We start from the raw sequence: 27,718 nt of genomic DNA on the forward strand, positions 1-27,718 counted from the left end.
GAACGAGGTTATGAGAAACTGCATGTTCCCTCCGTGATCCTACAGAAAAGAATGTAGCCACTGTGCACGATTGCTGGCAGCAGTAATCACGAAAATGCACGATAGCAAGAAAACCGTACTCCGGATGGCCACCTGGCACTACCGAGAGGTAAGACTGTCTGTCGCGTTCGGCATTTGGCTGAGGCACAGTGTATTACAACTGCAGCCAGCAATCTCAACAGCAGTGGGAACCACAGTGACACAGCAAACTGTTACAAATCGGTTACTTCAAGAACAGCTCCGAGACAGACGCCCTGTAGTGTGCATTCCACGACCATTTGCGACTTCAGTTATGTCAAGCAAGAGCTCATTGGAGGGCGTGTTGGAGATCTGTTGTGTTTTCTGGTGAAAGCAGGATCTGCCTCAGTGCCAGTGATGACCGTGTATTGGTTAGGATGAGGCCTGTTGAGGACCTGTAACCAACATATCTGCATGCTACACACACTGGACCTACATCTGGAGGTATGGTCTTTGGCGCGATTCCTTATGACAGCTGGAGCACTCTCGTGGTTTTCTCACATACTCTGACTGCAAATTTGTACGTCACTCTGGTAATTTGACCTGTATTGCTGCCATTCATGAACTGCATTCCAAGGGGTGCTTTCCAGCAGGACAACGCTCGCCCACATACTGCTGTTGTAAGCTAATATGCGCCACAGAGTGTTGACATGTTGCCTTGGCCTGCTCGATTACCACATCAGTCTCCAATCGAGCACATAGGGGATATCATTGGATGACAACATCAGTGTCATCCACTAGAAGCATTAACCGTCCCTGTATTGAACAATCAAGTGCAACCAGCTTGAAAGACCATCCCACTAACTGACATCCGACATCTATACAACACTACACATGTACGTTCGTGTGCTTGTGTTCAACATTCTGGCGGTTGTACTTGTCATTAGTGTATCAGCATTTTAAATTTGCAGTGGCTTATCTCACACTTACATTAACCTGTGAACTTGCAATGTTAATCATTTGAATGTTACTAGACAAATGTATTACCGATATTTCAATACTCTACAATAATTATTCTTTGGTTTTGCGTTTTTTTTTTTTTCATCAGCGTAATTACAAGTCTTTATGTTATTAACAGACTCAATCCGCTGAAAGGAATGTTACATAAACATACAAAGCTACTCGTAAACTGCTGTAGGTGGATACATACTTCTCGAGAGAACTACTGAATTTCACAACGTAAAAGATCTAATTGGACTCCAGGTTAACAATGGAAACCAGTGTCCATGACGTTTTGGCAATAAACACATGTTTCAGACCATTCCATCTGTTTAGTCCTCTATAGTCAGAAATACTTAGTGGTAGTGAGTTAAGATAATAAAAACTGTAATACTTTTCTCACGAAAAATTACTGGTAGTTTGGGGAGCAGTTACCTAATTTTCGAGAATTTTTTTGTAAAGTCTTTCATTGTCGTAAAATGTAGGTCCTAGAAATTGCATAAGCGACCAAGGCACTTCGACACAGTGTGATGTGAAGGCTGTGACAACGTACATGACATCGAAAACTTCAGTAATCTACATGCGATTCTGAATTTCACGCGAAATGAATCAGACAGCTCCTTGTCCTAAAGGCGAAAATTTCACTGTCTATCATCAGGATGCACTACGAGCTGCAAACCCAAAGCCAGCTGAGTGCAACCTATTGGCTCACCCTGTAGACACAAAGATTTTCTGTCCCTAGACACATGTAGAGATAGAATTTTCTGCCTCTTTGGTGGTCACAGATCTGACCAGTTTTTGTCAAAATTCCAAATCCGACTTCCAAGTCTGCGCACATCTCGTATCTTCAGCAGTAAAGATGTCGAATCATTTAAACCTTTACTCGAGCCAAAGATCACTCTGTGTTAAGAGTTGAACATCGGTTACATCAGTCAGTGGGACGAAAGGACTTAGCTTTGAGCAGATGTCGTGGAAAATTCATCATAAGTGGCATATACAGTGTTCTATAAAGTAGTCTCAAGTCATAGTGCGAATTTAGATCATAATCATTCTGCAGAGGCTAAACGCCAATTCACACTGGCTGTCACATCACATCATGTCATGTGAAACCATTCCACAATGTGTTTCAAATGGCAACATCTACAAAGATTGTCAATGGGCCGTCAGGTCATATCATGTCATGTCGAGGTTTCTCGGGAGGGAAGTTTTAATAGTATCATCATTTGATAAATCTGGCTGTTAACCTATTTCCACCGCGCTCACTCGTATTGTATTTTATTTGGTAATTTTGTGTGTTCTTAATCACCTACCACTTCTTTACGAGGTGACTTACTTGGAATTTGCAGCCACTCTTCTTTATAGGATAGTCGGCTGCTGGAAACCTTCTTGACTTCTTCTCCGTCGAATTACGCTAGGTACAGGAATTTTTAGACTCTTTCTACTTATGAAATAAGTAGACAAACAAACTTTGCTTTTCGTCAGTTACCGATGTATTTGTCTTTCATACACAATAAAACTCTGACTTGCAACATAAATGTATAACTTCTGGCTAGTCCCTCGTACGGTCGAACGTCAGAAACAAATTAAATTACAGTTAAAAGAATGTTGTCTTTGATACCATAACTTTTCTTAACATAAATCAGAATATATGGCTTGCCTATAGCAAGGTTACGTCAAGAGTTTTCAAGAGTTCTTTTTCGACTGCCTTTGTTTAAATAACAATAGTCAATGACAGAACTACATCAAAACTCCATGGTTCTTCCTTACACACTCACTAAAACATCTATGGATTACCCGACAGGTACTTGACGGTGCCGTTCGTCCGCCGTGTCTACTTTCTTCCCGCGGCTGACTTTAAACCTGCACACACAAACATGTGACGCACAGTAGGTACGATTCTACCATCCCACACTCATATACAGAATATCGTGTGTTCGACACTGTAGAAGCCTGAGTGGTTCTAGAATTTACACAGAAATTCTCGAATCACTACAAGTACACAATATGTTATATGCCGTCAAAAAGAAAAAGTGCAGTTTTTCTTTTATTGCGGTGGGAATCTACTGAAGAATTCGTTTAAAAAAATACGTGTAATCCTTAGCAGTTCGACACTGTATCTAATACTGAATATAGACATAGCCTATCGTGCTTTTTGAGCTGCTTTAATTTAAAACTTGATCAGCTTCACCCCATCTAGTGGGCTGAAGTCGAACATTGCTTTTTTAAAGGCCTATAATGGCTTCACCCAGATAATGTGTTGAAACCGATTAACTTTTAAATTAAAATAGCTCCAAGGGTATGGTGGGCTACATTTGTATCCATTTTTAAAATACTAGAGGGTGTTCCTCAGAGACCTAACATGTACATAAATTAACAAATAGAATATTTGATGGTTAGAACATTGTATTTTCCTGTAAAATATCCACTATACTTAAAATTATCTTATGTCATAAAGGAATGTCAATGTCTGGGAAATTGTAGTCCACAACTGATGCCATTATTCTTTATCTTTAGTTACAGTTTGCGTGAAGGAAGTCTTATGTAAATCAGGAACATCTGTAAATACAAAATGAACCTCCTTGGATCCCCTTTTCCTTAAATGGCCGACGTCAGCGTCACTCTCAGCCATGTGAATTATTTGACCCATGAAATTTCTGTTCCTGCTGCCAGTGGGAAATGATACCAATGGAAATTCACCACTCTTGTAAGAACCACAGTTTTCATCTTCTTTTGTCGTTTCACCATAATTTATGACACTAGACATACCAATATCGTGCTCGTCAATTAGCTCCACATTAGACTACAATTGAATGTCGTTTAATGATCCTGCATGTCGTCATCCGACTCTATGAGATCACGAACCACTATTGCCTTGCCAGCTACAGCATTGAGATGTTTTTGCTTTTGGCGTTTCTCGGTACTTCTAATGGTTTCCTTCCTTAGTAGACCAAAGCATCACTCCACTGTCATTCCAATTCTTCATTTTCCCTCAGAGATTTTGGATATTTCTTGAGAACAGCTTCTCGATCGATTTAGAGGAACAATAGCACATACCGCGAATTCTGCCACAAAACTGGGTGTTAGGTGAACACCCACTTCCTCGAAGATCTTCTTCAACATCTTAGGAAACTTACATTTAGGCAAGAGTCCCCTGTTTTTCACTTTCCATTCTTCTAAGAACTTTCTCCAAGCTCATTTTAATGGACAGAAGAAGGCTGCATCAAGTGGATGATACTTGGTGGAAGTAAAATGAAATCAGTTTCGTTCTCTTCACACAAGTGAATAACATGAAGACGAAGATGACTCGAGAGATTGGCTCCAATAAGTAATTTTGTACCACTCGGCTTACAAGTGAATGGGAGCAGCTAACCAGTCTTCATATATCTCAAAGTCAAACCAACTACTTGTGTTCCTGTTGTACCCACTGCCAGGAATGGCATTTTCAGTCCATATTGGATAGAGATATTTTGCTTTATATACCACATATGGTGACAAAACAATACCTTCAGCTGTAGCTGCAGTCTTGGATGAATCCATGAATTTCTCTTCACCCTTTACTCCTCTTTTAACCAGTGCTTTACTTTGCCCCAAGTCATCTGTAAAGTGGGTCTCATCAAAGTTTATTATGTTACTAGGATGCATGTCTGCAATGTATACCTTCACATAATCGAAATAATCATGAAAAACGTCACCGCTGATTCCAGCTCAACTCCTCTTCATATTTTTCACTAATCTTTCGGTAAGCTCCTTGTTTCTTTTTATAAAACCTAAGAACCTGTCTATTGCCCGTTTATTGTTCTTAAGATGTTTCTCAGCTCGCCCAGAATGATTCAAATACCCCTCAACGACATTTCTCACATCACGTCGTTTCAAAGAAAGCTCCACTCTCCACACTTGATCAATCAATGTACTAAACGTTCTTCGGCTTTTGGATTTAGAACAGAGTGCCCACCATACTTGTGTTTACTTTTGCCCATCACACAATCATTTAAAACACACCGTAATACTTGGATGCTTTAAGGCCAATTTACACTGGCCGTCACGTTGCTACCTGTCCTGACAAAACATTCTGCTATACATTTGAAATGGCGGCATGCACACTGACCGTCCCGTCCCATTACGTCACGTCAGGGTATCGTCAAGGTTTCTTTGGAGGAAAGTTTTGATGGCTGACGTCATCTGTCCGTTGCTGATCACGTGACCCACAAGCTCATTTCCTCCCTATACACGGCCATAAGCAGATGTCCATCTTTCGTTTCGTCATGGTTTTCGTCGCTGATACCAGTTTGTTGTTCGTTATTCGATGTAAACTGTTTCGTTTCGTTATTTCTTTTGTTAATATTTATTGTAAATTACGTCAGTTTAATTCAAGCAGTGAAGCCGCAGTAAGAATTGTATGACATGAGCGTACTAAATTACCGCCCTCTGCTACATTTACAAAGTGGATTTTTAGAGAGGTCGATACCGTATTTAATATTTTACAATGAAATGGGTTGTAGCATGGCTGCAACTTGAAGTGAAAAAGTATTGTGGGTAGAATCTGATTAGCAGGTGCAATTTGTATGTTGTCAGGCATTTTTAGTGACATAAAGAAATGCACTGAAACCTTCAGACACTGCAAGTTGTTTGTTTAAATACGTTTTTGTGGCAGACCTATTTACTGTTAAGCCGTTCTCCGAATTCCATTTGAAACAGTTTTGCAATCATGAGTGGTTAGTATTTATGTGGTTTCAATAGCTAACTAGGCACGGGCCTAGGGGCTGCACCTTAAGGGGGATGGCATTTTTTGCTCTGCATTCATTTTAACCTTTTACGTTTTAAAATAACTGCACTTACAAACAACAACAATTTTTAATATTATTAAACAACTTGCTAGTTTAAGTAAGCCTTAAGAACGAAATTCGACAATACAAGCTTGGAAATATACATAATTTACTTGGTGACTGAATGGAAATTTAACATTGGGTTTCTGTCTGGTATCGTCTTCATGACTGTTCAAAATATTTTGAGGTAAGCTCTGAGGACGGCAATCTACAATTCAATGTTTGAAACATTATTATACCAAGAATGTTGTCAGCTTCTACTTAACCCCATCATATTGTCCCCTTAAAAATACCAGGACCCCTGAAAAGCTGTGATAAAATAATCAGCAGTTTCTTAATTACTGTTACATGTGTGGGCCTCAGTATATAAAACCCAATTCTACTTAAATTTCTTGTACAAATTATGGTAAAGTATCAAGTCAACCTTCCATTAGTATAATTAATGTGAAAGCTCTGCGGTCCTCAATATCTGAGCTTTGATTTAATGACACCCATTTAACATAACATTTTGATACTGGGAATGTTTTGCATTTTTAAACACATGTTTATATGAAAAGAACATATGCAGAATATCTAATAATGTGTGAAATACACTTCACAACAGTTTAAAAATTTTATTTATTTATTTATTTACTTAGTTACTTTTTTGGCGAAAAAAGAAGAAGAAACCAAATTTCGTTTGTCTCATCTATTGTGCTACAGCCTGCACGATATGTAAGTTCCCACTCTGTGCAATCAAATAGTACGTGGCATTGAAAATTTTATATTAAACTTCTTCACTCAGGTTTTTTCTCTGAGGAAAGGATATTTTTATTTTATGTTGGAAAAAAGGTGCATTTACATGTAGACATAACAACAGTGTTCACACAAATGACAGCACACCACATCAACTGCCAACAAGACTACTTAAACTTTGTAGTCTGTCCTCTCTGCCCAGAGAAACCACTAAAATGTTATATGCATAAGTGGGATCAGAGTCGGTCCACCACACCTCACTGCAAGAAATTGCAAAAATTATTTGCTTTTTTAAATTAGAAAGATAGTGTCAAAATATTCAGAACATATTTGCGTCCCAGTTACAATTTCGGCGACGTGGGAAACAGAAGCGTGTGGGGAACAGAAGCCAAAAAAGGAACTGTCCCGTTTTCTTTACGAGACGAATTTCAGCCGGCAGGTGTGCTTCTACTGTTCAGTGACAACAGAGAAACAGGCGACAATGAAATTAAATTATTATCTATTATCGTTCTTTCTTAGCACAGTTAATCGAGTAATCCGAGTTGGTTAGTCCATCGCTCCATGGTTAAAGGAAAAATGTTTCTGCTCGTGTGCCGAGTTTAAAGTAAAAAGCTTTGTGCTCATGTCGGTGTAGTACAATTGGAAGTGGGCACAGTCTTTCTTTCTTTCCTTTTACAATTTTTTTCTTTGGTTAGTCAGTTGGTTGAAAATTTTGTAAGTGCCGTAACATGAATAACAGTGAAAAAAGCAAACGTGCAAAATTAAGTAGGGTGGCATTTCGGAAATCATCGAAGAAACGGCGAGAACGAGAAGCCAATGATCTAAAAACGCTTGGCAGAGTAGATAAATTTTTCGCAAAAACTGTTGCTGGTTCGACTTCGAGTTCAAGTAGTACAGCTGATATCTCTGGCACTGCAGCTGTTGTAAAAGAAGAAAATACAGACGAGACAAAAGTTAAAAATGAAGAAAAGCAAATTGTTCCTGATTTCGAGTTTCACAAAAAAGGAAGTGTCGAGTCAGACATTACAAAAAGAAATAACCTCCTTAGTGATGGCCGGCCGGAGCGGCCGAGCGGTTAAAGGCGCTACAGTCTGGAACCGCACGACCGCTACGGTCGCAGGTTCGAATCCTGCCTGGGGCATGGATGTGTGTGATGTCCTTAGGTTAGTTAGGTTTAAGTAGTTCTAAGTTCTCGGGGACTTATGACCACAGCAGTTGAGTCCCATAGTGCTCAGAGCCATTTGAACCATTTTGAGCCTTGGTGATGATCCTGCAGAATCGTGTGCCAATGAATCAACAATCGACATTTTCTTACAATGTGGCATTAATCAAAATTGTAACGGTGAGTTTTCTAATTCAAGAAGATCAATAGACGATGAAACCATATACTTGAATAAAAATGTATTTTATCGTAAACTTTTAAATGGTGAATCAACTTTGCGTGATTTTCTAGTATACTCCAGTAGCACCGGTGCTGTTTCTTGTGCACCATCTAAATAGTTCGGAGGTATGGCAGCGATTGCTTCTACTGTTACTTCAGATTGGAAAAATATTTCTAATATTTTAGCTGATCATGAGAATTCACCCAAACACAAAAATTCTGATTTATCACTTGGAACAATAGATAACCATTACGAGTCATATGCTGAGACAGAAAAAAATGTGCTGGCACAGAGTGTTGAAAAGGGTGTTTGCAGTAGTGAAGAAGCTAACAAGTCGTGGACTTTCCCTATGTGGACACATTGGAACATTCCATTCATTACATAATGGTCAATTTATGATGTCTCGTGAACTTATAGCCGAGTTTGATCCTTTTCTCGCAGAGCACATAGAATGATATGGAAATCCAGGGCAGGGACATACAAGATATCTTTCTTCAACAATCTGTGATGAAATAATAGAGCTTCTTTCTGAACGAATTAAAAGAATTAACATAAGTGAAATAAAACAGGCCAAATATTTCTCTATAATAGTAGATTCCACTGCGGGCATTTCACATATTGATCAATTATCTTTCATATTAAGATACACTACCGGCCATTAAAATTGCTACACCAAGAAGAAATGCAGATGATAAACGGCTATTCATTGGACAAATATATTATACTAGAACTGACATGTGATTACATTTTCACGCAATTTGGGTGTATAGATCCTGAGAAATCAGCACCCAGAACAGCCACCTCTGCCCGTAATAACGGCCTTGATATGCCTGGGCATTGAGTCAAACATAGCGTGGATGGCGTGTACAGGTACAGCTGCCCATGCAGCTTCAACACGATACCACAGTTCATCAAGGGTAGTGACTGGCGTATTGTGACGAGCCAGTTGCTCTGCCACCATTGACCAGACGTTTTCAGTTGGTGAGAGATCTGGAGAATGTGCTGGCCAAGGCAGCAGTCGAACATTTTCTGCATCCAGAAAAGCCTGTACAGGACCCGCAACATGCGGTCGTGCATTATCCTGCTGAAATGTAGGGTTTCGCAGGGATCGAATGAAGGGTCGTAACACATCTGAAATGTAACGTCCACTGTTCAAAGTGCCGTAAATGCAAACAAGAGATGACTGAGACGTGCAACCAATGACACCCCATACGATCACGCGGGGTGATACGCCAGTATGACGATGACGAATACACGCTTCCAATGTGCGTTCACCGCGATGTCGCCAAACACGGATGCGACCATCGTGATGCTGTAAACAGAACCTGGAATCATCCGAAAAAATGACATTTTGCCATTCGTGCACCCAGGTTCGTCGTCGAGTACACCATCGCAGGCGCTCCTGTCTGTGATGCAGCGTCAAGGGTAACCGCAGCCACGGTCAACGAGCTGATAGTCTGTGCTGCTGCAAACGTCGTCGAACTGTTCGTGCAGATGGTTGTTGTGTTGCAAACGTCCCAACTTGTTGATTCAGGGATCGAGACGTGGCTGCACGATCCGTTACAGCCGTGCGGATAAGATGCGTGTCATCTCGACTGCTATTGATAGGAGGCCGTTGGGATCCAGCACGGCGTTCCGTATTGCCCTCCTGAACCCACCGATTCCATATCGTGTTAACAGTCGTTGGATCTCTACCAACGCGAGCAGCAATGACGCGATACGATAAACCGCAATCGCGATAGGCTACAATCCGACCTTTATCAAAGTCGGAAACTTGATGGTACGCATTTCTCCTCCTTACACGAAGCATTACAACAACGTTTCACCATGCAACGCCGGTCAACTGCTGTTTGTGTATGAGAAATCGGTTGGAAACTTTCCTCATTTCAGCACGTTGTAGGTGTCGCCACCGGCGCCAACCTTGTGTGAATGCTCTGAAAAGCTAATCATTTGCATATCACAACATCTTCTTCCTGTCGGTTAAATTTCGCGTCTGTAGCACGTCATCTTCGTGGTGTAGCAATTTTAATGGCCAGTAGTGTATATGAAGGAAAATGATGAAACTGTTGAACGTTTCCTTCTGTTTTCGCCAAACCCGGGACGCAAGTCCGAAAACTTAGCTGAGACTGTACTAAAAGTCCTGTCTAAAATTCCATTGATATTACTGACTGTAGAGGCCAGTCATATGACAATGCAAGCAACATGTCAGGAACCTACACTGACTGGTTTGCAGGCACGCATTAAAGAATGTAATCCGAAAGTGCTTTATGGGCCTTGTGCAGCGTATTCTTTGAATTTAGTCGGCACTAGAGCTGCGAGCTTTTGTCGGGAAGCATGTTCATTTTTCAGTGTATTGCAGAAACTTCATAATTTTTTTATCTGCTTCTACACAGCGCTGGGATAAACTTCTTTCTTTCACGAAACCAGGAAGCAAAATGATAAAACGTTTAGAAAAAACACGTTGGTCAGCAAGAGAGGAAGCGTGTGTAAGTCTATATGAAAACTGGGAGGGCGTTATCAATGCCCTCACACATATTGGCCATAATATGTTTAAAATCCACTTGTGCGAAATGAGGCTTCAGCTTTATTGAATCAACTCAGCAGACTAGAAACAGTATTCATGATGACAGTTGGGAAGGGCATACTCCAGAGATTTAATAGAGTAAATCTGAAATTGCAAAGAGTAAATATTGATACTAAAATAGTGCATGAATTATATGAGTCACTTGTAGGATATTGCATCTATTCGTGGCATGTTCCACTGTTATGAAAATAAATCTATGGAGATTGTGACTGATATAGACTACGAATGCACCCATAAAAGATCACGAAAGCGCAAACTTCATTATGACGAAGAAGTGGACTCAGAAGAAGTTTTTCTGACTGGAAGGGAAAAATTTAGAGTCGATAAATTTCGTCCGGTACTCGACAACTTGTATGCCGAATTAGTGAGGAGGAGGGAAAACTATAGGACACTGTTGGACTCCTTCACAGTTTTCAGTATTCTTAAGAACAGTTCCCCTGACGATACTGCTGAATGTGCAGCAAAAGTCCCAGCATTATATGACACAGATTTAGAGCCTTCCTTCCTTATTGAATGCGTACATTTTGCGGAACTTTTGAAATCTTCTGAGATTAGTGATATACCAGTCGAAATGAGTATATTTTTACGAAAAGAGAGGTTTCCGAAAGTTGACATTGCTCTTAGAATATTTCTATGTATGGCACTTACAAGTTGTTCAGCAGAACGCTCGATTGCGGTTCTTAAAAGACTGAAATCGTACTTACGTTCTAAGTTGTCTGTGGAGAGATTGAACACCTTGTCCATTCTTCACATCGAAGCCGACCTCCTGAACTGATAACCGTCTGAACTATGAAGATATGATCAACGAGTTTTCTGCCATCAAATCGAGTCGCAAACTTTGCTGACTGATGAGTTTGTTCATTTATTCATATTAGTTTTAAAACCTTAAGATTATAATGTGATTTTTATCATAACTTAGAGCATATTCATTGGATTTGCAAAGTACGTATTACCTGTTTATTTTACAGTTGCCGATGGCAGAACAAGGAACTAAACCTCGTTTATACGTGCAGACGTGAACGAAGGCGCCCGACGGTACTAAATAATACCCGTATGATCCAAGCCGCTCGGCGCTGTACAGTCAAGTCATACTGATACTATAGTATATTACAACTGATGCGTATTCTTGGCGTCTGCTGAGATGTATAGTTATCGCGGTAATATACGTTATCGGAGACTACGCTCAGATGAAAAAGAATTAATAAATAACGTAGTTCAGTTCTGTCGATAAATACGTAAGAGCTTTGCTAGTATGGTTAGAAAGAGCTTTGGTGAGAGCAGTAGCTGCAGTACAAAACTGTTCAGCCCTTACAAGGATTAAAGGTACTGTGTACACCTACTATGCAGCATATAACTACACAGACCCTAATGCTTTACGTATTAACTATTAGATTATAAAACAAAATTTATTTTTTCATACTAGTCTGTAAAATTATACAATACCAAATCCAGTACTGTGTTTGTTTGTCTGTATTAGTTATTAGATCGTGCACCAGAATCTCTATGTCATTTTCATTTCTTACGCTATCCTATGGATTCACGTATAAATACTGAACGTGTCTTTTTATCTGCTACAATTCAAGTTATTAGATCGTAAAACGACAGTTTAATTTTAATTTTGACGCATCTCTGTAGTATTACGTATTAATTTCTAATGTACGACACAATCGCTTCAATTTTTAGATCGTAACAGAACTTTTTTATTTTCATTTTCAACGGTTTAGTGTAAAAGAACATATTAAAAGTGAGTGTATAACGAAAAACCGTTGTCTCCTACACGCTCTGCTGAATTTTTAGGCCATAAAAGAAAAGTTATTTTCCTTGTGTTCGTTTCTTTTGTTTTTCGACAGAAGAATGTGTTAACACAATGCAGTTTTAAGTTTGTTTTATCCGCTGCCGTACACCAAGTACAGTTCAGGAACCATATAACACTTTGATTGAGCGCGACTAGACCGCTGGCGCGTGCTTCAGAATAACGAATAGAGTACGGAAATAGCCCACAGTGCTGCCACCCAAAACGGCAATTGTGAAGTGATCAGGTAATAGTTAATATTTAAAACATTTGGTTTTTTTGGGGGGGGGGGGGCTTTATATAATATGGTGTACCTAGGGATGCAAAATTTTTAAATCCGTCACTGATGTGAGGGCAGCTCGTTTACCACTGAGTTCCTTTTAGTAACTCTGGGTGCAATTTGACGTAGCAAATGAAAACCTGGTGCTTCCACTTTCCAAAATATAAAATGTCGATTCCGCTTACTTAAGCTCCCTCTATAATTTGTGAAATTCCCCTTCTGCAGCAAGTAATGACATTTATTCGAAACCACACACTTCCTTTGTGTTGTTTTGCACTTATGCCTCCCTTCTCTAATATGTAAGCTACCCCTGCAAGCAGCAAAACATTTGAGTCCGATAAACGTCATTTTCGTACAAATATGGACTCCGGCATCTATGCATCTAAGCTGGCGCGTTGTGTATGTGCCCTTCACGCGTAAAAATAGTTGAAAATCATCTTGCGAAGATTGCAATTCCCGCGAAAGAACAATTGAGGACAGCAACGCGAGTTGAGATCGCGTGACTTGAAGTGCCATGACGTGACGGACTTTGTGAATACACCTTGACGTGGTGGTACCGTGACGTTAACGGCGCCATGAGGGACAGTGCGAATAGGCCTTTATGAATACTCAAGTTCCCTTTCTTCATCTAATTTTCAGGACACACTGCATTGTAGTTCCTTTTTTCCTCCCTAGAGGCGGATGACAAGAACGCCTATACGATATTCTGTAGGGGGGGGGGGGGAGGGGGGGGGCTAGACCTGTGGTATGGAGTACTTTTAATATTTCGTTATTTTGGAAGATAAGTGGTAACTTGTAAGTGCCCATACTTTAGAGAAGTATGAAAATGAGGGAGAAGAGGACGACGAAGACTGGGAGTCAATTCCAGACGATGAACAAGACGTAGATGAAGAATAATATTTAGGACTTTGGAAAGAAAATTTTGAGTATGATGAGGGGAATCCGGAAAAACAGGCTGGAACAAAGGAAATGGAAAACCTACATCAGTGCAGAAGAGATGAGAAGAAGTAAACTGCGATCAAAGAGGTGAACCCGCAGAAATATCAAGCGAGCATAAAATGATAAATAGTGTAAACTTACTTGTGTGGAACAAACAAATGCAGAATTTAAATGCAAGCAGAAGGTAATCGGCCTTGCATAATAGAGCCAAAGTCGATGTTACAGTTTCTTTTGTAAGTGTAACATATTGCTCGATAAATTTTTACAGAGTCAAAGGACAGATTAGTAATTCAGAGGAGTAGTGATAGTTAACTTAGACTTCTGTGATATTTTCTTCTGTCATGGTTGCTATTATGCAGTAATTAAAATAGTCACTGCCTCTAAAAAATGGTAGGTTGTAAAATGTGTCGGCGTGTTGTAAAAGAAGTGAACCGTTACTGAAAGACGTCAATGACACTAGAAAGGGGAAAAACAGGGTTATCTTTTGTGATAATTTGGCATAACATGGGGAAGATTTCTGATACCCAAAGTATTGAGAGCGACTGTCCAGTTGATGTTTCCCATTTCTACACCTTTCTGCATGGGACTGTTCCAATCATTCCTTTCTTGTTCTTCTTAACCGTCTGCTATTACATCACGACACTTTGAAATCTGTTACTCTACATGGATAAGGAGTGCTAAGCTCCTCGACATGGGCGCATCTCGAGAAATCTCGTGCTCTTGTATGGGTGAGGACTCGGAGAGCTCCATTCATTCATGAGACGTGGAGTGTAGCGGTCTACTTCTGATCTGTTGCAGATTAATTCGGTAACGATGCTGCAGGGCGGGTTGGTCAATGACAGTGTGATGAGGGTCTTTCACTCTCTAATTTTACCCTAAGACAGCGAGAATGCTCTGTGTCTCTCTTACACAGAGAGACAGACTGTATATTAAGTACTGTGCTTGAGGTGTTAGAAATACGTAGAGCGCTATCTGGTATACTTTGATGATCTATGTATTTGAGAATAAATAATGAATGGACGCACTGTGCAGTCATCTATTTGCATTCGCAATGATGCTCGCAAAGTAGAGAAGGGGTGGTTTAGCTATGTTACTGACATTGGGGAAACATGCTGTCACATCATCGACTGGTGTTGAAATTACTGTAAAAGTGCTAAAATTGTTCGCACTATGAATTGTGATGCTTATTATTACAGTACATCGGCTGTGTCTTTTTCACCCCCTCCGTGCATTGGCGCGCTGTTGGTTATCACATAATGGTTGACTGACAGCTCTTGTTTGAGTTGGGGAATGAGTTTTGTGGATGGGTGACACCTTCTGGGGGTTGCTAGCACCGAAACAGTGATCGTGTACATGAGTGCAATATGAGGAATCAGTCGAAAGGGAACACAGAGCCATCATCTATTCCATCACTGTGACAGATGAGTTTAAATGTAGAGGTCGTCAATCGCTTTCAGACTTCAGTTTGGAACTCTCAACAACGCAGCCAAACTCTTCTAGTTTCGTTATGCTGTAACTGTCTTTTATTTAAAAGCATTCACCATGTGTCGTGTATTATGGTAACCGCAGTAACAAAATGATTTACACCGTGCAATGTCTAGTTTTCTGTGGGAGGCCATGAATCAGAGCGTCTTAATGTCACTTTAGGACCTGACACAGACCTCGAAGTTGTGGCAGAGAAACAAAACGTGTGACAGTGTACAAAGCGTGTTGGAAAACAATGTTTCAGTCAACGATACAGAGTCACATGGTGCATCTCTTGTAACTTACAGTATAGCCTGTAGGATACGGTCATCATCCTACAGTACAGATGATGAAACCTTAAACTGCCCTCTGCACTGAATCAAAAGCTGTATATTTAACAGGATCGTCTCGCATAGGCAGCAGCAGCTGTTTGACAGGTAAATTATACGATGGATGGGTTGTCCCATTAGGAATGCTATTCATGTGGAGCATCACGAAATCTCCCTCCCCGCGCTGGACTGCACTGCAGCTATGGGTCATCGTGTGAGCAACGGTAGCTAGGTGAGTTCTATATCGGATGGAGTTAGTGGAGCTTCTATAGTTCTTAATTTTTCTCTGTTGGGGGGTAGAGAATAACGATGATAGCATGTTGGGCTGATAGATTTGAATGGACACGGATCTGCTTCAGACTGTAGTATCTGTATCTAGTTTGGGGACATTCCACATTGCGCGCTTTTCCACCAAATGGTCAAAACAAGGTCCTGTTGCATTAACTCAGGTTGTTCTGTTTCTACACGGGTTGCAGAAGGTGGTGGATATGTCTTTCTCCGACTTCTGCTCAGTTCTAACTTAAATCGGAACAATCCCATGCAGAAAGCTGTATAAATGGGAGCAGTTGCATGATGCGTAGTGGGTGACTAAAACCACGTTGGAATTTTACTGTAGCAGCCAGATTCGAGAAAGTTGACTCGTTTTGTGATATCGGAGTGCCAGAAATATGATTGAGTAGTGGTTGTAATCATTAAAGGAATTGTCAATAGGATCCAACGCAGATATGTGCTTCAATGAAAAGACCTGATTCCAAATCATGGACATCATTTCTAGCGGGTAGCGTAACACTGGAGATCTGAGAAAATAGTGTACATTTTCTTACAAGCTCAATCAGCAAATCATCTACTAGTACTGTTTGTGATCCTTCTCAGTCAGTCATCGCCTATAACTCAGTAGACATATCACTGAACCTCTGACATGGTATCGAGACAGAAAACGTTACAAGTACTATAGAAGTATCTAGCTGAGGCGGCGTGAGGGAGTCGCAAATACCTTGATTCTACCTGTGCATGCTCGGCCTGCAGCGCCAGTAACCTGTGCGGGGCTGATTCACGTTTCCCATCATCGGTAGGAGCTGTCAGAATGGAGAGGCCTGTTGGATGTAGGAATGTAGATGAATTAATGTGTTGTCCTCTGGACTACCGAATAGTGAACTAATACTTAGTATGTGTTGGATACCTTTTGTGATCGTGTGGAAATTTGAGGAGATTGAATATGGAGGTGCGTTTGCGCTGGACCATTATTCCCTCCCATATAAATTGTTCGGCTGACTGCTTCTGCACATTTTGCGCCTTTATTTAGTCGAGAGAAGACCGATTGTAGTGTGTGCATCTAGCATGTAGAAGACACGTTTGCCAGTTCTCTACACATGAGAAACGCCTTAGTTGACCTTGTAAATTATAGGGATGATTTGGAACCTGCTACATCACTGACATCGGTATTTGCGAGTAGAAATATCAGTTTTCTTTATTTTTTTTTCGAGTTTGCGGGTAAATGTCTTCACATGCGTTACAGGTTTCTAGTTAGTCAGTCGTTTACAGCACGCCCCACCTAGCTAAAGTTTCGGGTTTCTAGAGAAATAATTTCCAGCCTATATCTTCGGAATTACATCGCGCGAGAGGTACTGCTATGCAAGCGATATTGATATGTGCTTGATATCGAGAATTACTGCGAAAATGGCATGATATTCTAGCAAACCAAGCGAAATTAGATATGTTCTTGTAATCCCAGAGTCTGGAGATGAATGTAGAAAACCGAAAAGCAAGCAAGCCAGTACAGACCAGAGACAGTAATGCGTTTGTGCTGATTGGGGAAACGAGGTCGAATTTGTAGAACAGTTCTGAGAGTGACTTTGATCCACTGAGGGAGCTCTGGTCATGCCCGCTCAACCTCACGGTAAATATCTACTGGTGCGAGTATACGTACTGTGCTGCCTGTCTTCGCGGTATATGTACAAATGATGTAAAGGGCTGATTCTGAATGGCGCAGAATATGAATTGTACGTTTACTACGTCGAGACGGTAGGCGGTGATAAATTGCTGGGTTGGAGATCGGTTTTACGTTCTACACTACTGGCCATTAAAATTCCTACACCAAGAAGAAATGCAGATGATAAACGGGTGTTCATTAGACAAATATATTATACTAGAACTGACATGTGATAACATTTTCACGCAATTTGGGTGCATAGATCCTGAGAAATCAGTACCCAGAATAACCACCTCTGGCCGTAATAATGGCCTTGATACACCTGAGCATTGAGTCAAATAGAGCTTGGATGGCGTGTACAGGTACAGCTGACCATGCAGCTTCAACACGATACCACAGTTCATCAAGAGTAGTGACTGGCGTATTGTGACGAGCCAGTTGCTCAGCCACCATTGACCATATGTTTTCAATTGGTGAGAGATCTGGAGAATGTGCTGGCCAGGGCAGCAGTCGAATATTTTCTGTATCCAGAAAGGCCCGTACAGGACCTGCAACATGCGGTTGTGCATTATCGTGCTGAAATGTAGGGTTTTGCAGGGATCGAATGAAGGGTAGAGCCACTGGTCGTAACACATCTGAAATGCAACGTCCACTGTTCAAAGTGCCGTCAATGCGAGCACGAGGTGACGGAGACGTGTAACAAATGGAACCCCATACCATCACGCTGGGTGATACGCCACTATGGCTATGACAAATACACACTTCCAATGTGCGTTCACCGCGATGTCGCCAAACACGGATGCAACCATCACGATGCTGTAAACAGAACCTGGATTCACTCAAAAAAATGATGTTTTGCCATTCGTGCACCCAGGATCGTCGTTGAGTATACCATCACAGGCCCTCCTGTCTGTGATGCAGGGTCAAGGGTAACCGCAGCCATCATCTCTAAGCTGATAGTCCATGCTGCTGCAAACGTCGTCGAACTGTTCGTGCAGATTGTTGTTGTCTTGCAAACGTCCCCATCTGTTGACTCAGGGATCGAGACATGGGTGCATGATCCGTGACAGCCATGCGGATAAGATGCCTGTTATCTCCACTGCTAGTGATGCGAGGCCGTTGGGTTTGTAACGTTCCCTGGCAGCACACACACTATTAATCAAAGGAAATGACATTTGATTGTATTATGTACGCTATGAAGCAATTCGTATGTACTGTAATTGTTTAACAAAAAAATATTATTTAATTTTGTATAAAGGACACTCGTTATTATTGTAATATTTTCTGTAATAATATTCTCGATGTATTTATGATTGTAATATTTCTATACTCATAATGTAATTATAAAATATGTCAATATCTGCGATAAGAAAAATGTAAAATACAGCCACAGAGGGGAGTAATGTTGTAAGATTGCAAAGAGACATTAACAAGCAGCAATAGTATAAATAGGGATACATAATGTGCATTCTTTGTCGTCTTCCTCGAGAGCTGAGAGAGAGAGGAACCTGTGACGTAGCATTTTATGAATGAGTAGACTTCTTTTGTCTGTATCTATCTTTAGCCGCCATTAGAGGAGAAATTACAAACTAATGTAAGTTGAATTATTGTTGTGGTCTAAATACATTATAATTTATCAAAATTGTGTATTACTAATGTAAATTAGCTTGCCCATGTCATCTATAATACTTCTTTAAAGAATTTTCAGCATTTTTAGCAATTATCGCTGGTGTTGCTGGGCTGTGCCACGACCGAACGATTTGCAGCGGCGGCACATTTAAAAAAATTGTTCCGCTAAGAAAAATTAACCAAACCCGTAAATCGGAAGCAGATAAAATTAGCAGTGAATTACGAAAATATTTTTCTTTTACAGCAATCCTGAGACTGACGGAATTTATTACTGGTTTCACATTTGTGCATTCATAGGCGGATAGTTAACGTTGAAGTTTAACAATCTGTTGGTTCTTTCATTTTCTAAAGCAAATAACTTAAACGTATAGTGAAGTGTGTTTTATCAATGATAATTAAACGTTCAGGTCGGCTTGGCAATATTTAACCATTTTCTGCTAACAGAGACAGTCTTGTGTTCCATGGCTAACGCCGGGAAAGAATTCAGTAAATATTTAAAAAACCACTGCATTTAGAAAATGTGTGCCAAGGCCGAAATACGTAAAAAAAATTTAATTTATCCAATTTTCAACTAAATGTTCTTAATCAGTTAATATGAATTTATCAGCACGAGAGGGACGCAGCTGGAAAACAGCTTGTTGCACGGCGACGCACAGGCGTGTGTCACGCCAGCCAGGTCCAACAATGATAGGCATATAAATACAGCAGTAAAAAATTGCGACTGCGAGACAGAACAGGCAACCAATGTTAGAGAAACAAACAAATGTCACTCCAAAATAGTGATTGAAGAAAGCCTGATTAAAAACCGACAGTTTCAGATCTTTACAACGGAGAAGAAATCTGTTCACCCTGTAGTATTTATCAAGGGATTTAGAAACATTTTGCCTAGCGTTTGGAGTCATACACAGAAAATACAGTTCGTTATGTCTTACATACAAGGAGATGCTGCATTATGGGCAACCGAAGCAGCTGACAGTTGCGACACATATGAGCAATTTGAAAAGGCATTCTTGGCCAAATATTGGTCAACATGTATTCAGGAGAGATTACGAAAAGAGGTATATAATCCAGAGCCGTATTCTCCACGATTAGGCAATTTGCGAAAATATTTTGAGAAATACATTAATAAGACCCGTTACTGGGACGAGCAGATTTCATCCCGGGATTTGATCAGACTTTTGAAATCACACTTGCCGATACACGTAAAGGAAAAACTTATACACGTACCGGAGAACGACATGGGACATTTCTTGTCTGTTCTGGACTCAATTGACCTGATTCAGGAGGATGTTAAGGCAGCCTCTGAACAGGCTAGAAGTAACGGAAACGGTTACAGAAATGGTCGAAATAACACGCCTCCACCAAATAATGGAAACGGCGGAGGTAACAATAGGAGACAAGATTATGTACAAAACGGGAATAGAGGTAGAGACCGGAACGGCAATAGTCCGCCGGTGAATAATGACCGGAAAAGGAGGTCCGATGACCGATATGAAACAGGCCCACCAAGCAATAGTAGATGGAAAAATGCCAGGGGGCCGTGGAACACCAATACCTATAGCGATGCAAACCGAACTTGGCCACAGAACCAGAGGCCCAGTCCGGACCGCCAAAACAGTCAAAGATATGACAATAACCGACCGCCACCACAAAATGCGCCAATTGCGCAACCGTGGCGGCCGACGCAACACAACTTACACATAGTGGAGGTCAGCGACACAGAGCAGCCACACCCATCCACCAGTAATAATCCAACAAACTAGATTCAGCCGAGATACGCTCTCCATCGTCGGCTGTTTGGAGTGAGAGCAGCCCGACAGAACAAAACATCGGAAATCCGTATCCTCAGGTATAATGACGGGGTACAGATGGGACATGAATTAATAACTGAACCACCCACGTGCATAAAGGAGCACAAAGACGAAGTACAAGCGATAATAGAGATCAAAATTAACAATATTGATGTGCAAGCAATCGTAGATACAGGTGCTACTGTCAGTGTCATGAGTATGGACTTATTCAGAGTACTGGGGAAAGAAAAGCGTATGCTGACTTTTCCTGTGAACAATTGCAAAGTCACTGGAGCCATCAGTGCACAGCGACAAATAATTAAACTCCAAGTGCAGGTAGAGATGTATATAGGGGGAGAAGCCATAGCGTGCTCGTTCCTGGAAGTAAAGGGTTTAAAGGTAGCCTGCATTTTGGGGGTAGATTTTTTGAGAGAAAGGGACGCAGTGATCGACCTTTCTCGGGGAAAATTTAGTTTGATGAACGCGGGTAGGAGGATAGAATTGTCCATGCTCAGATCTGAAGAGGTACCTGTGCCTAATTGTAATGCTATTAACATAAAATGTAGGAATCAGTGGATACTACATTTAGACAATGATTCTCTAGGACAAAATCTCTATTATCCAGACGTACAAAGCGATCAATTAAAAGCAAATGTGGACGCACTTGTGAACAAAGTATCACAGTCCGAAAATTTGAACTCAATGCAACAGCAGGATTTGGTACAGTTATTATCTAACTATGCAAATGTATTTTCAGAACGACCAGGAACTGTTAAGGGATATCAATACAATATCGAGGTGAAGCCTCAAAAAACGTACTGTCGAGCCTCATACTCCATTCCTTGGTCCAAGAAGGAAATAGTAGCTATCTCTTAGCAGATCCCCACTCAGGGAGAGTACGGGGACTGTACCCGCGTAAGGATGTGAAAATGTTCCTACAGTAAATGACTAATAGTCCTATGTGTTATGTGTAAAAAAGGTACACCATTCTTTTGGAAATGAATGAACATTAATGATGTGTGATCTGTAGAGATAATGTACTACTGTAGAAGTACTTAGTTATAAGAATATGATTGACTTTCTCTTTTGTTAATGATTATCTGTGTTATGTCTTCCTTTTAATTAGTGTTAGCTTAAACATGCTCTAAATGTCTGGACAGATAACCTGATTAGTGCAATTATTTGTAGTGTTAAATTGCGACAGAGATCAGTCAGGAGGAACATTTTAGTAGTGATTAGTTTGTGTACTGCATAATATTCTACATGTGTGTCAAACTTGAAATATTTCTTGGTACAGCCTTCTCTATTACATTTATATATATATATATATATATATATATATATATATATATATATATATATATATATATAGCTGTCAGATTGACAGATTTGAACCCAGAATAATATCAATAATATGAGACCCTGAGAACCTTATTTTCAAACCAGTATTTTCAGAGAGAGTAATGCACCCAGTAGTGGCCCGAGGGCACCATGGGAGGCAAATTTAAGTAACGCAAAGTTACGCACGAGGAAGCTTCAATTGAAGCATGTGCAGATCCAATCAGTAAAAAGAGCTAGCCTGATACAGTCCAAGTCAATTTTAGCCTACAGAGACTACACTGTAGTTACGTAGGACCTTGCAAGTAAAGTGAGACATAATTTCAAAGGAGTTATTGAACAATATGCCTGAATCCGGCTGGAATGCACAAATAAAATCTACTCAAATGTAAATGTAGATGATTTTTGGGCAAACTAATACGAAATTTTAATATTTGTTACCAGGTACGCAATTATCACACACCTTGGTAAAGAGCGAACAAAGAAGTTACGAATGTGCTGTTACAAAAAATTGCACAACGGACATTGTAACTGAAAAAAAACTTAAACAAAAGTGCAGTATTGTGTGGCAGAGACAGACAGTGACTGTTAAACCTGCAGCAATACGTCACGAGGTTGTTTTGAACAAGCAATAAGAAGCTAGTCTAGTGTCAAACTATAACTCTTTGTGTGTCAAGGGACGCCAGGAAAGCGCATTGACTACAGAGATGCATTTTGTCCTAAGGTGAAAACTTGCGTGTGACTAATGACAAGTGATGACATGGTGAAAAAATATTGTGTGCCCATAAAACGTGTTACTGTGACAACGAAACATTGTGCAAACCAGACTAGTGAAGGCCTACTGAATAATAACTGCCAATAACTGTGTGCGTTCTTTCCCACAGCAGGAAAAATGTCCATAAGGATAATACACTGTTTGTGAACTTGTTGCAAGTTTGCTGGAGCACTGCAAGAAGATGTCACACGGGCGAGCTGATACACAACGCGCATCCGGCTACTTCAGCCATGCAGCGGCCGCAGCAGCCCGTAGCAGACCAGACAGCCACACGCCTCTCCGCGCCGTAGCTTTCAACACCGGTGGCGGTGCCCTACACGGAGCCGACGCGCCGCGCCGAGCGCCGCTCAACAATCACTCCGCACCGCACACGAACTACAGCATTATTGACATATTCCAAAATATTTACACAAACTGCATAACATGTCAATGAACTTGATTTTTGACAAACATTGAACACTTATTACGTATACCCGTAAAATGACGAGAGAAAATGAACACTAACAAGTGTAGGAGATGGATTTGTAACACGTAGGTGGTGAGAACATTATGAAAAGTGACGTTGTGCTAAATGATTTCAAAAAAACTAAGTGATATATCCTAGGACAAGTGACCTTGCAGTATATCGCAAAAATGATAATTACGAGTTGTTAATCACACACAACAAACTTTCGTTGAACTGTATGTGGCTGTGATATTATGTAACCGTTGATGACAAACTGCTAAATCAATTCAAAAGAATGACTGTTAAAGAGACAAGATTAATCATGAACCAACTGGGATGGCTGGGCTCCGTCACAGTTTTGCCCAGGTTTCCTGTCTGCCTTCGCCCAAATGGGGGAGCCATGAACATTTATAACCCTGGGACTAATTAAAAGAGCCATTCCATAAAAAAATACAGAATTGTAAAGAACGTTACTGGCACCATTGTGTCAAAGTATAGAAACTCTTTGCCAAATGCTGCCAGGGGGCAATGTAACGTTCCCTGGCAGCACACACACTATTAATCAATGGAAATGACATTTGATTGTACTATGTACGCTATGAAGCAATTCGTATGTACTGTAATTGTTTAAAAAAATATTATTTAATTTTGTATAAAGGACATTCGTTATTATTGTACTATTTTCTGTAATAATGTTCTCAATGTATTTACGATTGTAATATTTCTATACTCATAATGTAATTACGAAATGTGTTAATATCTGCGATAAAAAAAACGAAAAATTCAGCCACAGAGGAAAATAATGTTGTAAGATTACAAAGAGAAATTAACAAGCAGCAATAGTATAAATAGGGATACATAATGTGCATTCTTTGTCGTCTTCCTCGAGAGCTGAGAGAGAGAGGAACCTGTGACGTAGCATTTTATGAATGAGTAGACTTCTTTTGTCTGTATCTATCTTTAGCCGCCATTAGAGGAGAAATTACAAACCAATGTAAGTTGAATTATTGTTGTGGTCTAAATACATTATAATTTATCAAAATTGTGTATTACTAATGTAAATTAGCTTGCCCATGTCATCTACAATATTTCTTTAAAGAATTTTCAGCATTTTTAGCAATTATCGCTGGTGTTGCTGGGCTGTGCCACGACCGAACGATTTGCAGCGGCATTTGAAAAATTGTTCCGCTAAGACAAATTAACCAAACACGTAAATCGGGAGTAGATAAAATTAGCAGTGAATTACGAAAATATTTTTCTTTTACAGCAATCCTGAGACTGACGGAATTTATTACTGATTTCACATATGTGCATTCATAGGCGGATAGTTAACGTTGAAGTTTAACAATCTGTTGGTTCTTTCAATTTCTAAAGCAAATAACTTAAACGTATAGTGAAGTGTATTTTATCAATGATAATTAAACGTTCAGGTCGGCTTGGCAATATTTAACCATTTTCTGCTAACAGAGACAGTCTTGTGTTCCATGGCTAACCCCGGGAAAGAATTCAGTAAATATTTAAAAAACCACTGAATTTAGAAAATGTGTGCCTAGGCCGAAATACGTAAAGAATTTAATTTATACGATTTTCAACTAAATGTTCTTAATCAGTTAATATGAATTTATCCGCATGAGGGGGTTGACTAAGGTTCACGTAATTTTAAATGTGCTTAATTCTGTCTAAATGAATTTTTATTACCACACGTAAATAAAGGGTTCTACAACAAAGTTCGTACCGAAAGAAAAAATAACAAAAATATATAAAGCAACATTTTTCATCCCCAAACATTTTCATCCATTTTCAAATCATTTTATTATTATTTTTTTAAAATTTCATTAAAGGTTCCAGCACGGCGTTCTGTATTACCCTCCTGAATCAACAGATTCTATATTCTGATAACAGTCATTGGATCTCGACCAACGTGAGCAACAATGTCGCAATACGATAAATCGCAATCTCAATAGGCTACAATCCGCCCTTTATCAAAGTCGGAATCGTGATGGTACGCATTTCTCCTCCTTACACGAGGCATCACAACAACGTTTCACGAGGCAACGCAGATCAACTGCTGATTGTGTATGAGAAATCGGTTGGAAACTTTCCTTATGTCGGCACGTTGTAGGTGCCGCCACCGGCGCCAACCTTGTGTGAATGCTCTGAAAAGCTAATCATTTGCATATCACAGCATCTTCTTCCAGTCAGTTAAATTTCGCATCTGTAGCACGTCATCTTCGTGGTGTAGCAATTTTAAAAGCCAGTAGTGTAATACTCAAGCTCCCGTCCTCAGTGAGAAAACAGTGTAATTGAGTAGGTGTCTTTCCGTATTTGACGATAAGTAGGGTGCGCAGTGATATATTGATGGGTCATAGGTCGGTTTCACGTTCTAACATTCAAGCTCCTGTACTCGATGGAGGAGCAGTGTAATTGAGTAATAATCTTTCTGTGGTGGTGGTGATTAGTGTTTAACGTCCCGTCGACAACGAGGTCATTAGAGACGGAGCGCAAGCTCGGGTTAGGGAAGGATTGGGAAGGAAATCGGCCGTGCCCTTTCAAAGGAACCATCCCGGCATTTGCCTGAAACGATTTAGGGAAATCACGGAAAACCTAAATCAGGATGGCCGGAGACGGGATTGAACCGTCGTCCTCCCGAATGCGAGTCCAGTGTGCTAACCACTGCGCCACCTCGCTCGGTCAATCTTTCTGTATTTGGCAATATGTAGTGGGTACTTTGCAGTGTTTAATTGTCGGTGTAATATGGCGATATGTGTAAAATAGTTTTTACCTCTGAAAGCTTCGTCTGCAAAAGGAAAAAGAAAAGGTGGATGGTGCTTCGATAGCTCGCAGCGGATGATTCGCCATCTCCGAGAAGGTGCGCTGGCAGGCGCGACAACGGCACCTTCCATCCGTCGTTAAATCCATCTTGTGTAGCTTCTTCTTCAGGCCTGTCTCCCTCTGTATTAGTACTTGTGTAATGTTCATTGGTTTGGGTTTGTTGTAGACTACGGGTAGCATCTTCATACACTTCTCTTCAGAATCCCAATGCGGAACGCAAGTGGTACGCCATCCTGCAATGTCCAAAACATAAAATAGCCTAGATAGCCACTGCCAACGGTAATGTAAACATAGTTCATACGTGCAAGTACATTGCCACCTAGGCTTTTCAGTAACCAACTTGTGTACAAGCCTATACTTTTGTTTACCCTGACAGGGAGACCTCACTGGACGTGAGGCCATTTTCTAGGATGGCCTACGGCTGTGTGTCTGAGAAGGACTGTGCAACGTCTACTGAGGCTCTAATATGTGTACCACAGACATTCTTTTGTGCTTGGATATAGGAGTCTCTACACAGTGGTGGGAACGTTTGTGTACTTGTTGAAAGCAGGAAGGGTAAGACGTGATTCGTGGGGTATCACGTTAGGACCGATAGGAAGAGTGCATTCGATGTTATTCAGCGCTATTTTCGTAAACTGGTTCTGTTAGGAGAAGAATTTCCGTGCATACAGACTGAGACATCACGAAAACTCCTACAAAAGCGCAAGTTAAGTATTGCTGGGAGACTATGCAATTTACTAGAGTTCGACTTGGTTATTATTTTAGATAGCTATGTGGCTTCACTGTAACACTGAAAACGTTGCTAGATGCGCTTGGGATGGTATGTAGCTATGTGCGGCGATGCGTCAGCCACACGTCACACGTGGTCCATTAGAACTGCTAGGGAGAAAGCAGCTTGTGCCATTCTGGAACAGATTTCTGCAGTGTCACTCGGCAATAAGCTCTTCGCCTGGCCGCATGTAGAGGGAGGGTAGCGGCAAACACACCTGTGTGCAGCCCACCTTGGAGTGTCTACACTTTATAAATAGGTCTTCACTCCCGTCATCAACAGCGCCTAGGTGATCACATATTTCTTGAGGAATTTCTCATGTGTCAAGTATGAAAGGGCTGCTGATGCCTCATGCATGCAGGACCCGAACGAGCATCTGTTTGTGGTTTGGCAGTTGACAGCCATGTCACATCCTGGGCTGGCACTAGCCTCATGTGCGTTCCAGTGGACTGGGGTGGGGGATGGTGCTTGCGCCTGTTGATTGTGTGTCTGTTGCATCATTTTGCGAATGGGCCTGTAGTCTGTGCTATGCACTATTTGGACAGTTTACGAGCTGATTTTGTGTCTGCACATCTGTGTACTGCATTATTTAGGAGCAGTTTGCAGGTCTGCACTGAAATTATTTCTGTATTTTAGGAGGAGTTCGCATGTCTACAGAGCGTTATTTAGGAGTAGTTTACTGGTCTGTGGGCTGTGTGGCGTGATCCCAAGCATGCATTTTGTATCAGTGCGATAAATATACTCCATCCCTAAATAAATTGTTCCTTGTGTCATCAGCTGACATCATGGCTGACATCTTAGCTTATGTCACGGAACGGCCGACAGTGCCCTCTAGTGGTAGTACTGTGTACTAGGTCAGTTAGAGTCTGGACTTGATGGCGAATAC

The sequence above is a fragment of the Schistocerca americana genome, chromosome 3, assembly GCF_021461395.2.
Source record: "Schistocerca americana isolate TAMUIC-IGC-003095 chromosome 3, iqSchAmer2.1, whole genome shotgun sequence".
Lineage (NCBI taxonomy): Eukaryota > Metazoa > Arthropoda > Insecta > Orthoptera > Acrididae > Schistocerca > Schistocerca americana.